This window comes from Podarcis cretensis (genome assembly GCF_951804945.1).
Source record: "Podarcis cretensis genome assembly, chromosome: 1".
In the NCBI taxonomy this organism is placed as follows: Eukaryota; Metazoa; Chordata; class Lepidosauria; order Squamata; family Lacertidae; genus Podarcis; species Podarcis cretensis.
The window spans coordinates 83323889-83337441 of NC_137170.1; the positions used below are offsets into that span (position 1 = coordinate 83323889).

Below are 13553 nucleotides of genomic sequence, written 5' to 3' on the forward strand. Positions count from 1 at the left end.
GGCGCGGCGGCGGCGGCGGCGGGAGAGGGCGAGTAGCTGAGGGCAGCCAGAGCGGCGTGGTCAAAACGCGAAGGGGAGGAGGAAATCCAAGAAAGTGGATTCCCGCGAAAGAGAAGGGAGAAGGAAAGGGCGGTCGCGGAGGGGACTCTTCCCGGCGGTTGTTTTATTCCAGCGCGTTTCATTATCCAGTACAGAACTCTTCGCACACTTCACTTCTGCTGTTGTTTCCAGTGGTTTCCAACTTTCACCCTTTCGGACAAGAAAGCAGCCACGCGGATGATGTCTTGAGATGATGAGAAATTCACCTTAGTTTTCCTGAAGGTATCCTGGGAAAATAAAATAAATAATAAATAATTTTTATTATTTATACCCCGCCTATCTGGGTTGCAAGAGAAAAAAATAAGGTGCTATTTCAGTATTAATATTTTTTTACAAACCACAAAAAGCGACTGGATACTTCCCTGCAGCGGGGTGCGCTCCCGCTGCTCGGTCCCAGCGCCTGCCAACCTAGCAGTTCGAAAGCACCTCCGGGTGCAAGTAGATAAATAGGGACCGCTTACCAGCGGGAAGGTAAACGGCGTTTCCGTGTGCGGCTCTGGCTCTGGCTCTGGCCAGAGCAGCGATGTCACGCTGGCCACGTGACCCGGAAGTGTCTCCGGACAGCGCTGGCCCCTGGCCTCTTAAGTGAGATGGGCGCACAACCCCAGAGTCTGTCAAGACTGGCCCGTACGGGCAGGGGTACCTTTACCTTTACCTTTACTAATAAACACCGGTTAAGTTTCCTTAATGCCGTCTGCCCCTCCAATGTGGTTAATTTTGAGGCCTGAAGTAAATTTAGCAGTTGATATAGGGTGGATTTCCAAGCTTTGTTCTTTTGAACAAAGCCTTATAGAGGCATGCAAATGGTGTGGTCCCCCCCACTTTTAAATTTTAATTTTGCAGGTGACATTATTTCCTATTCACATTAGTTTACAACATTTGGATTTGCTGTACAGGAAAATGGCCTGGAGAAGTAGGATTTAGGCAGCACACAAGGGACCTTTTTAATTCAAGACTTCATGCAATCCTAAGAAACAGAAAGAACTCTTGTCAGGTTTGATCAAGCCCTCATTTACAGATTTTGACAGCCTGTCAGACAACAGAGGAGAATCTACCTAAAATAATTCCCCAGTTCACATTAGTCTGACTATATGGAACCACCACTGTTGAACACATGAGTAAAAAACCAGCAGTCTGAACCCACTGAAGTTAGGTTTCAGCCAGCTAATCGAATGCCAGTTCAAAAGGACTGTTGTTGTTTAGTCATTTAGTCGTGTCGGACTCTTCATGACCCCATGGATCAGAGCATGCCAGGCACTCCTGTCTTCTACTGCCTCAAAAGGACTAGCTTGCTTCAACTAAAAGATCAGCAGATCCCTCCTCCTGTCTACTGACTGAATCTTCCACAGGGTCTCATTTCTGCCCATGGACAGAAGGAGTTCTTGCATTCAAGGAAGCCTAGTTAGCCTAGTTAACACTTGATCCACTTCCCCAGTATGTTGAAATCCACACACACCCCACATGAAATCCGTGGAACTTAACATTTGAGCAAATGTCCATAGGATTGCTCTGCACAATTTCCTTTTTGCAGAAGGGAAAGTGAGGCTGACACTCAGCTGCAGTATATGATTTGAGGTAGAATAAGGGCTCAGGATTTTGTTTTCAAAACAAATGCTGAGTTCTGGAGCAGGGAAAGCAACAATGGAGAAAATATCTCTGAGCGTTTGCAGAATGCATCTCTTTCACCACTAAGCAACCTCTGCCATTTAGGATTAAGGAGTTTAGAATTAAGGAACAGGATTTCCAGAGTTGCTGAGATGGCTCCCAGGCAGACTTGATCACCATTCCATTTAGTCTGAAAATCAAAAAGCCTTGGAGATAATATTTTCTCCAAGGCCATCAAGTGAGTTCTGTGACGTGTAAGTTGAGACCTGAATGTCTTTCAGAAGTCAGGCATAGACCAAATGGAGCAAATAGCACGCAGACCTAGTGGTGGGAGGAAAAAATCCTTAAATAAGAGACACGGGGGAATGATTAATGGACTTCAATGTCTGTACACTAATGCGCAAAGCATGGGAAATAAACAAGATGAGCTTGAGCTCTTGGTACAGCAAACTAAATATGACATAATAGGCATCACTGAAACCTGGTGGGATAAGTCCCACGACTGGAATGTAATAATGGAGGGATACAATCTATTTCAGAGAAACAGACCAGACAAGAAAGGAGGAGGAGTGGCATTATATGTCAGGGATGTGTATACCTGTGAAGAGATCCAAGATTTAGAACCTCAAAGCCAAAGTGAGAGCATTTGGGTCAAAATTAAGGGAGAGAAGAATAACAGGGACCTCATTGTGGGAGTTTACTATAAATCCCCAAGCCAAACGGAGGACATAGATGATGCCTTCCTGGAACAGATGGCCAAGCATGCAAAAGGAAGGGAGATAGTAGTAATGGGGGACTTCAATTACCTGGATATTTGTTGGATGTCAAACTCAGCCAAGAGCATAAGGTCAAACAGATTCCTCACTGGCCTTGCAGACAACTTCATTGTCCAGAAAGTGGGAGAAGCAACAAGAGGAACAGCCATTTTAGATCTGGTCCTAACCAATGTTGATGACCTGGTTAGTGATCATGCTCTTCTGAAGTTTACTATACAGCAGAAAGGAGCAGCCAAGCATACTAGGACTCAATTTCTTGACTTGAAGAAAGCCGATTTCATAAAACTTAGGGAAGTGCTGGGTGAGATCCCATGGACAGTAATACTAAAAGGAAAGGGAGTTCATGATGGCTGGGAGTTTGTTAAGAGGGAGATAGTAAAAGCACAACTTCAGGCAATACCAATGAGACGGAAACATGGAAGGTGCCTAAAGAAGCCAGGGTGGCTATCTAAAGAACTTTTAACTGAGTTAAGATTAAAAAAGGATGTGTACAAAAAATGGAAAAGGGGGGAAAGCACCAAAGAGGAATTCAAACAAATAGCCAGCACGTGTAGACACAAAGTCAGAAAAACTAAAGCACAGAATGAACTCAGGCTTGCTAGAGAGGTTAAAAGCAACAAAAAAAGCTTTTATGGGTATGTTCGTAGCAAAAGGAAGAACAAAGAAACAGTGGGGTCACTCAGAGGAGAAGATGGTGAAATGCAAACAGGGGACACAGAAAGGGCTGAACTCCTCAATGCCTTCTTTGCCTCAGTCTTCTCCGATAAAGAAAACAATGCCCGACCTGAAGAATTTGGAGCAAATGATTCAGCAGAGGAAACACAGCCCAGAATAACTAAGGAGATAGTACAAGAATACTTGGCTAGTTTAGATGTATTCAAGTCTCCAGGGCCAGATGAACTGCATCCAAGAGTATTAAAAGAACTGGCAGATGTGATCTCAGAACCACTGGCAGTCATCTTTGAGAATTCCTGGAGAACAGGTGAAGTCCCGGCAGACTGGAGGAGGGCAAATTTGTCCCTATTTTCAAAAAGGGGAAAAGAGAGGACCCAAATAATTACCGCCCAGTCAGTCTGACATCAATACCAGGGAAGATTCTGGAGCAGATCATTAAGCAAACAGTCTGTGAGCACCTAGAAAGGAAAGCTGTGATCACCAATAGTCAGCATGGATTTCTGAAAAATAAGTCATGTCAGACGAACCTGATCTCGTTTTTTGACAGAATTACAAGCCTGGTAGATGAAGGGAACGCAGTGGATGTAGCCTACCTTGATCTCAGCAAGGCATTTGACGAGGTGCCCCATGATATTCTTGTAAAGAAGCTGGTAAAATGAGGTCTTGACTATGCTACCACTCAGTGGATTTGTAACTGGCTGACTGACTGAAGCCAAAGGGTGCTCATCAATGGTTCCTCTTCATCCTGGAGAAGAGTGACTAGTGGGGTGCCACAGGGTTCTGTCTTGGGCCCGGTCTTATTCAACATCTTTATCAACGACTTGGATGATGGAGTCAGGGGCATCCTGATCAAATTTGCAGATGACACCAAACTGGGAGGGGTGGCTAACACCCCAGAGGACAGGATCACACTTCAAAACGACCTTGACAGATTAGAGAACTGGGCCAAAACAAACAAGATGAATTTTAACAGGGAGAAATGTAAAGTATTGCGCTTGGGCAAAAAAAATGAGAGGCACAAATACAAGATGGGTGACACCTGGCTTGAGAGCAGTACGTGTGAAAAGGATCTAGGAGTCTTGGTTGACCACAAACTTGACATGAGCCAACAGTGTGACGCAGCAGCTAAAAAAGCCAATGCAATTCTGGGCTGCATCAATAGGAGTATAGCATCTAGATCAAGGGAAGTAATAGTGCCACTGTATTCTGCTCTGGTCAGACCTCACCTGGAGTACTGTGTCCAGTTCTGGGCACCACAGTTCAAGAAGGACACTGACAAACTGGAACGTGTCCAGAGGAGGGCAACCAAAATGGTCAAAGGCCTGGAAACGATGCCTTATGAGGAACGGCTAAGGGAGCTGGGCATGTTTAGCCTGGAGAAGAGGAGGTTAAGGGGTGATATGATAGCCATGTTCCAATATATAAAAGGATGTCACATAGAGGAGGGAGAAAGGTTGTTTTCTGCTGCTCCAGAGAAGTGGACACAGAGCAATGGATGCAAACTACAAGAAAGAAGATTCCACCTAAACATTAGGAAGAACTTCCTGACAGTAAGAGCTGTTTGACAGTGGAATTTGCTGCCAAGGAGTGTGGTGGAGTCTCCTTCTTTGGAGATCTTTAAGCAGAGGCTTGACAACCATATGTCAGGAGTGCTCTGATGGTGTTTCCTGCTTGGCAGGGGGTTGGACTCGATGGCCCTTGTGGTCTCTTCCAACCCTATGATTCTATGATTCTATTCTATGATTCTATGATTCATATTGCCAGCCAGCCATGCTCTTTGCCAGGAAACACTATTCCATTCCATCTCAATAGGTTTCTGTAAAGTGGCTTTTGTTTTTTTGTGCTTATGCAAACCTCAGAGTCTCCCTGAACTTGCTAATGCCTCCCTTTTATGAGTGGGTTGTGCCATTTTGGTTAACTAAAGATAGGCAGTCAGAGAAGGCATTTAGGATGCCTTTGTTTGCTCTGGTAATGCTGGCTCACATACCTCTACTAGTCCTTATAAACAAAAATGGAATATCCTTACTCAGAGGCAGTAGACCTCACATCCCTACCTGCAGGGAAGAAACAAAGAGGTATGGCTATCCCCAAAATGGCCTACTTCCGAGTTTCCTTGGGGCAAGAGATTGGCTACTGCTGGAACCAGAGTACTACTAGCCACAACTGCTGTGCTTCACCTCCACTGCCAGAGGCGGTGTGCTTCTGAATACCCATTGCTGGAAACTGCAGGAGGGAAGAGTGCTATTGGACTCAGGATGCTGCTTGTGGGTTTTTCCTATGTATCTGGTTGGCCACAGTGAGAACAGAATGCTGGACTAGGCAGGCCATAAGGGCTAATGTTTTTATATAGTATGCAGCCCCAAATGTAGTTCGCTTTGTAGAATTGTGTTGGTTACCTCAGGGGATGCTCTAGCACAAATGCACATCAAATCACAGTGCAGAAGAACTTGGCTAGCCAATTTAAACCCAGTGGTTAAGAAGGCAACCTGTTCTGTTGTTTAAAAATATATATATAATTGCAAAGAAATGCAGTAAGAATAAGACAGACTTAAGGAGGACACATAATAAGCAAATATAATGTAAAATAGAGACAGATAGGGAAACAAATCGGTCTCTAATATTAGATGTGAATCAAGCAAATGTTTATTTACTTGGGTATATGCCAGACCAAGAAGATGAAAAGCCAGGAGTGGGGTAGGAGACTTGCATTAAAAGGAGAATTTCCACCAGTTGCAGTTTCACCTAGTGTTCACACTGCCACAGTTACCAAAGCAGTGCCGTGTTATCCTGTTAGTGTTGCACGAAAACATGTAAGAGAACAGAATGTTGGTACTGTTAGATTTCTGTTGGGGAGAACACCGAATTGAGCCTTTTATATTTTCCAACTTCCTATAACCTCTTTTATAGGATGGGGTTGAGCAGAAGTGGGTTTCATTCTCAAAAGAAAGGCATCCTGATTCAATACATGCTCAGGGACCCTGTGCCCTCAAATCCTGTTTTGGAAAATATAAACCTTTGTTGTCAAGACAACAACACTCAAAAGCTGATTCTCTGTGACACACACGCTATGCAAGATGCCAGGTTTAAAAAAACACATCAAAAGTTAGAAACCTGGAGTGAGATGGAAGACTGTATGAACCAAAAGCCACAGAGGAGCTTTTAATGGATTTCAGCATTTAGAGAGTTGAAGAGGGTATTTCCTTTGTTGAAGAGCAGCAGAGGGGTCGTGTTGCAGCTTGTCATGAACACTGAGGTTCCCTAACACTTCCCTGTGGTATTATCATCACCTCTGGGCTTTCATACCCAAGTGACAAGTTCCAGCTCGCCTGCCCCCAAGAAAATGAGTGAATGTATTTCTGGGCCCAGCAAGAAGAATTACCAGCACAATTACATTGCTCTTAGAAAGTGCCCCATCCTTTCAGCCTAGAGAAAGGCACTGACTGATATATTTTGGTGGTGGTGGGGCCCTCCCCACCCTCTTTCACGTCCTGCATTCAAAACAGAAATCCAGATTGCAGAAATGACATCATGGCTGCCATTTTGTGGCTGTTACTGCTGCTCTGGTGTACACCACTACCAGCACTGGGTGTTGAGGACTGAGGGAAGTGAGAAGTTCACAGTGCAAGATAACTTTAAATCCCAGTTCACACAATGCAGGCCGAGTGCGAATGGCACCTGCATTCCGGCGACATGCGTCAAACACGCTATGTTAAATGTGGGGTTCCCTTTAACGTGCCTGTATTTTGAAAGGAAGGAAGAAGAAAGTTGCTGAAGGGGGGGGGCAGATCAGGATCCGATTGCAGGAGTTTCATTCCTGAAGCAAATACGCCAAATCCTTGAAAATGTGCAATTATTTTTGAGCCCACAATTTCTAGGCAGGCTTCTGTTCAAATTTCTAGACTGGTAAATGAATTCCAACCTCTTATGTGGCAAATAAATGTTTTCTATTTTGCAATAAGCTGTCATTTGCATATCAAGTCGCGCAGAGAGGTGGCAGCGTGCAGCTGTTGCTTGTTGGAACTCGCCTGTCTGATCACCGGCTACCGCACTGCAAGTTATTCACTCATTTAATGAACACGGTTGCTGTATCGCGGCCTCACAAATCCAGGCAGCCTCATTTACATAGGATGTGATTTATTCATGATGAATAGCAACCTTATGGATGTGCACAGTGCACATGCTAAATTAGCATACTTTACTCATGCTATTTCCAGCAGATGGTTTCTCTCTGTACCAGCTGCAAACAAGGAGGAGTGAAGGCACATTCAGTGGAAGGACTTATCTGACCATTTCTCAGTGTCAGGGGAGATAAAAAGCCCTGAGAGGAAGCACAGAAATACCTGTCCACAGGATTACCTCTTTTACCCGCTCTGTCATTACGCCTCCGTCTGTTAAAACACTGGCAACCTTATTCTCACAGTTAAAATGCAGAAGATCCCCATTATAGATAGAGGTTCAGTGCTGATTTAGCATGCTTCAGCTCATTGACTTTACAAGGTTGAATTGACACCATTACATAGTGTACAAACTGGAATATACAAGTAGAGCCTGCAACAAAATGTTACAGCACGGATGCTTCTGTTCCAGATACAGTAGTACCTTGGGATACAGATGCTTCAGGTTACAGACTCCGCTAACCCAGAAATAGTACCTCAGGTTAAGAACTTTGCTTCAGGATGAGAACAGAAATCATGCAGCGGTGGCGCAGGAGGCCCCATTAGCTAAAGTGCTTCAGGTTAAGAACTGTTTCAGGTTAAGAACGGACCTCCAGAATGAATTAAGTTTTACCTTGGTTTACGAACTTAATCCGTTCTGGAAGTCCGTTCTTAAACCAAAACTGTTCTTAAACCGAGGCGCACTTTCCCTAATGAGGCCTCCCACCGCTGGTGCCCTTCCACCGTTCGACTTCCATTCTTAGACCGAGGTAAAGTTCTCAAACCAAGACACTATTTCCAGTTTTGTGGAGTTTGTAAACCAAATCGTTCTTAAACCAAGGTACCAATGTATTTTATTCCATCGCCCATCTGTTTTCTGCCCCACCACCCAACAGTTAGCATTCTGTTTCCACTGAGGAGCCTACGCAGCCTTCGGTATTTTTTGTGTGTACATCTATAAATTTTATTTCCTATTTGAGGTTTTGGAATAACCGTACAAATCAGCAACAGATTAGCACACTTATTCGAAGACAGGAGGCAAGATATCTGTATACAGTATATGCAGCTGCTCTTGTTTTGTTTCTTGGTGAGCTTCTCCATCAATGCAATTTGCCATGGTTTGATGTATCAACAGTCCAAATCTGCCCCTTTCAAGTCTTTCTAGTAATGTGCCATTGTCACTCTTGCTGCTAATAGCTTATGACTGATTAAAGTTTTAGAATGTAACATTCTCATGTTCTTGAGGAAGGAGGGTGTGGTTTTTTTGTTTTGTTTTTACAATATGGGTACCAATTATTTTGTTCATTTCCAGAAAAAAATAATATCCCAAAATTTTGCTACCTCACCACAGGTTCTCCAGCACCATGCTGAAAGTGTGGGATTGAAGTATTGCATTTTCACAAGGGTTTCCCTGAGTCAGCGACATACAGACCAGCCGTGGAATATCTGCGATTGCTATTAGCTTATAAGATAATACTGTGTGGCCCTCCATATATCACTGGCCTACACCTTGGAAAGCCAGTGTGGTGTAGTGGTTAAGAGTGGTAGTCTCGTAATCTGGTGAATCGGGTTCGATTCCCCGCTCCTCCACATGCAGCTGCTGGGTGACCTTGGGCCAGTCACACTTCTTTGAAGTCTCTCAGCCCCACTCACCTCACAGAGTGTTTGTTGTGGGGGGGGGGGAGGGAAAGGAGAATGTTAGCCGCTTTGAGACTCCTTAGGGTAGTGATAAAGCGGGATATCAAATCCAAACTCTTCTTCCCAGCATCCCCAACTATTGGTCATGCTGGCTGCAGCTGATGGGCTGCAGGTTCCCCATCTCTTCTGTACTGTATGTGTCAAAAGTGGAAACAAAGAAAGGGAAAGAAAGAGGGAGGTAATGCAAGCAAATGAAGACTGAGAGCACAATCTGTTTTCTGTTCTGTGGCCTCAAATGCAAGGAATTGTGGGAAAGTTAAATTCTTGGATACTGTGCATAGCTCAAACAGTTGCAGCATCATAGCCAGAGAAACATTTCCCCTTAACGGCTCAGAAGGATTGTCAGTTTGCAGTCCAGAGGTCATTTTCCTCATCTTTAGCTGACCCTGCACTGCAAAAGAGACATCTTTGCTTGCTCAAGTACTTTCAAGTTGTCCAAAGCAGGTTCAGAGGCAGCCCAAGACATTTTGCTGCCTGAGGCAGTGCAGCAATTTCCTCCTCTGGAGGTCATAGTGCATCAGTAGCAAAGACAGGTCAAGTTATTTTGACGCCTGAGGCAAAGAAGACAAAACAAAAGCTCATAAGCATCTCTCCCGCCTCTTCTTGTAGGTGAAAAGACAACGAGAATTGTATTTTGCAGCCCTTTCCATAAGCATCTGTTTGGGCACTGTGAGGAAGCTGGCTCACTAGTTAATGCTAAATTAACTTAATTAAGTTAATTAATTAATTTAATTGCTAAATGGGGTATGTTGCCTTTGGAACACAGAAAGTGACCTGCAATTTTTGACATTTTATTATTGTCCGGTTTTGCAACTTTTTATTGGGCATCAAAACTCTGCCAAATCCGTTTGACATGAGACTTACTCTGTGCCAAAAGCAGAGCACTGACCCCATGGGCTCTGAGACACTCATAAGAACATAACAGATATGCGGGATCAGGCCAAGTCCAGCACCTTGTTCTCAAAGTGACCAACCAGATGCCTATGGAAAGCCTGCAAATGGGACCTGAGTCGCTACAGGTCTGATTCCCCAGCAACTGGAATATTCAGAGGCACACTGGTAGAACATTGAGAGAGAACATAGATGTCATGGTTAGTAGCCCCTCTTCCCTATGGTACATCACCTGTTTCACAGCTGAGCCCTGACATTCAAAACAGGTCAGCTTGCTAGATGCTTTGAGGGGTGACTGTAAAGTGGGCTGTACTGTACAGTCTTCCTGTCTAATAAGGCACCAGACAGCTATGTGTTTTTGAAATGGTACTATCAGCTTTGCACTTGATATTTAACAGTCTCAGTGCAGCAAGATGAGATAAGGAGCCGGAGGTGGGGGAGGCAAGGAGACACTCTAGAACTTGCAAGCAAACTGAACACAAGAGGACAGTGGCTGTGCAGGGAAGCAATTAGAGACGGATCCGGAAAAGAGAGCAAGACTGAACACAGAGAGGATTAGAACATAAGCATCTTTTAAGATCAGAACATCCCAACCGCTGTCTTCCCAGAGCCTGTCCCTAGGGGATGGGCCATATGAGTGGCAGCAGGATATAGAGGATAGAAAGCTTTTTATCTGTGGGATGCTAGTTTAAACCCAACAAAGGCTAAATCAATATTTGAAGCCATTTGTATATTCAGCACATTTTGCTTGTTTGTTCCTGCCTCCGTTGCATTTAGAATCCATTTGAAAATGAAATTCACAAGGAGATTGTGACATTTGGCCTCAGCCAGATGTTTCCCAATAGTTATTATTTTGAGTCTTATTAATTTGCTATTTTCGTATTATGGGATTGTCTCTTCGCCATCAGAATTCACAAGGCAACCATTTATTTGATGGATGAGTGAATAAATAAGAAGTGTGGGGTGACACGAGACTCTAATGAGCTGAGCTTAAATATTTAACTAATCAAAGGATTGGTTTTGATTTATTCATTTATACGTTAATTAATTCATTTATTAAAAACAGACAAACAAACATCCGATTTGTTAAAGGTCCGCAGAGCATGCAAGATCAGTTAACATATTGTTAGCTGATTAACAACTGGAAGCTTAAAAATCCAATCTACGAATGAGAAGACGCTGTAAACCCCAGGTTGCTAAGTGAACAAAATCAGTTTCTATCTTGCAAACGACCTCCCGCGGCCTCATTATTAAAAGCTGAATTGTTGATACAGCAGCGCCTTCATAGGATTAGGTCAGGGAGTTCCAGCACTGGCATGAGGGCAAAACTGGTGCTGGGAGCCAAGATCTGAGCTCAGTTCCACCTCTCCACTCCAAGCACATGGCTGTGGTGCCTTATAGGTACAATTCATACAATATGGCAGGGGTCCCATGTAATGACCTCCAAAGGACACCAACTCCCATCATCCCTGCCCATTGGTCATGCTAGCTGGGGCTGATGGGAGTTGGAGCCCAACAACATCTGGAGGGCCTCACATTGACTGCTCCTGCAGCAGGCGATCTGGTGTGCCAGTTGGGGGTGGGAAGTCTGGGTCTTCTGGCACCTCATTTAAAAATAAAAAAGACTGTGTTATTATTTAAAAAATAACCGCAAACTTGCCAGACTTTAATTTGAAACCCCCACTCTCCAGCCTGGTAACCTGAAATGTCCTCCTTATGCAGGATATAAAAAAAAGGCTACTGGATGTGGAGGCAGATTCAGTCCTATTAGGGTTAGCAGAACAGGGCAAAGCTAAGATCAGGAAATGGGTGGAGGCTGAAGAGCTTCCTAAACTGCTAATAAGCTATAGAGTCACAGATAAAAGTGGTTCAAGGTCTCACTTGGTAGGCCATTCCCTATGCTCCTAGTATCTGCTGAGGTTATTCCTGTTCGAACTTGTGGGATTGATTAGGCTTTAAAGGAGCAGCTCACCCCAAGAGCTATTTGCCGGTGCAGATGTGCAAGCAGTTGGGTTGCTGTATGAATGGGGGGGGGGGGGGGAGAAAAGCTCTGGACTGCTTTTTAATAAGCCCAGGGATGCTGCCCAGAGGTGCCACTGTGCAAATTGCTGTTTGTGGCGTGACAGCTAAAGAGAGGCTTCTGCAGCAGGCTGTGAGCCAAATTCGTATTTATAAAAGGCAAAAAGGCAGGGATGAGAAAATCATTACATAACAATGAGAGGGGCAGGCACGAGAAACGAAACCGTTGAAAACTCTTTGCGTCTTCAGCTTACCCAGGAAGAGCAGAGAATTGCCAGAACTAATCTCTCATTAGGTCCTTAGAATACACAGCATCACCCAGAGGAAAGAGCTCGGTTTCTGGGCCAGGAGATTTACCGGCTGGCTGGTGTTACTGACTATATTCATTTTTGCAATCTGTGGATGTGAAGCAGGTTGCCTCTGCTGAATATTACCTCTTAGCTCCCAGAGAATGGCAAAATATGCTTCCCTTCTGTGAAACTCCATCCCCTGCCCACCTGCACGCACACACCCCTCTAATCCAGGCAAGCACACAAAAGGCTCCTGTGCAGGATTATAAAAGACACAGCACCTCTGCCTTTGACTTTGTTTGGATCCCACATGCAGGGACTCTATAGATTTGGATGGCAAGAAATTGGGCATCCATATATTTACAGTACATTTCTACCTCACAGAGGAGGCATCTGGAGAAGGCTTAAGTTGGCAGAGTGGGATATGCATTTCAGTTGTCTAATGCGTGCCCTGCACAGCTCCACATTCAGATCCTGGGAATACCGGAGTGTTATCCACTTTTTAAGTCCCATTGAACCAACTGCATGCTGTCTGTCCAGATTCATATTCTGGCTTCACACCTGTATGCAGTAGTTTCAGGTATTTGAGGATTCTTGAGCAAAGGAATGCAGTCCCTCCCCTCCACCACCACTGTCCATTCAAGGGTCCTCTTCCCTTGCGCCTAAGCTGTACAGCCACCTGGGGAAAACTCATAAAGTGAGCAGCAACAGGAGGGGGACCTAGAGATTGGCACAAGGCTCCAGCAAATGCCCACTCCTGGTACTAGGCCTGTCTCTATGGTTCATGTACCACACCCTTTTTACTGCAGTGTAGTGGGAGTATAGATAGCACAGCTATCCTGCTGCAGAGGCAATGTAGGGTTCCCATAGGAATTTATCTACTGCTAGCCACTGCCGCTCTAAGTGCAGATTTTCAATAAGCAGATACCCTGATCCTAAGCCAATTACTCATAAATAAAAGAGCAGGGTTCAGATCCCCACTCAGTCATAAAGCACCGAGCAGACCATATTTCCTTGAATGGATTACTTCACTTGTGCCATGTGATTTATTGCTGACCTGCTCCTGATACCCACTCCCAACAAAGTCTCAAGGTATCAGCGTCTGCCAACATTTAGTGCATCAAAGCCTGGAGAGGAGTCATCCAGGAGAATCCTGGTAAAAATGGACTCGGGGACATGCTGAAATAGTTATTAGACACATTCACCAAAGCAGCCCCAATATTTTCAGCTACATTGCAGTTTGGTATGAACTGTGAAAATGCACACCTCTGTGTTAGAATAAGGTTGCAATACTATGCAAACTTAGAAGCAAGGGCCATTGAATATGCATCAGAACATGGGGTTTG

General features: G+C 44.5%; 1 long non-coding RNA gene across 1 annotated transcript; it reads right to left on the minus strand.

The window, feature by feature from the left end:
- Positions 1-143: 143 nt before the first annotated feature.
- On the minus strand, positions 144-5618 carry LOC307205078. Its single transcript, XR_013833836.1, has 2 exons — positions 5143-5618; positions 144-326 (listed from the first exon to the last, which is right to left on the minus strand). It is a non-coding gene; the product is annotated as an uncharacterized lncRNA (long non-coding RNA).
- Between the last annotated feature and the right edge of the window lie 7935 nt (positions 5619-13553).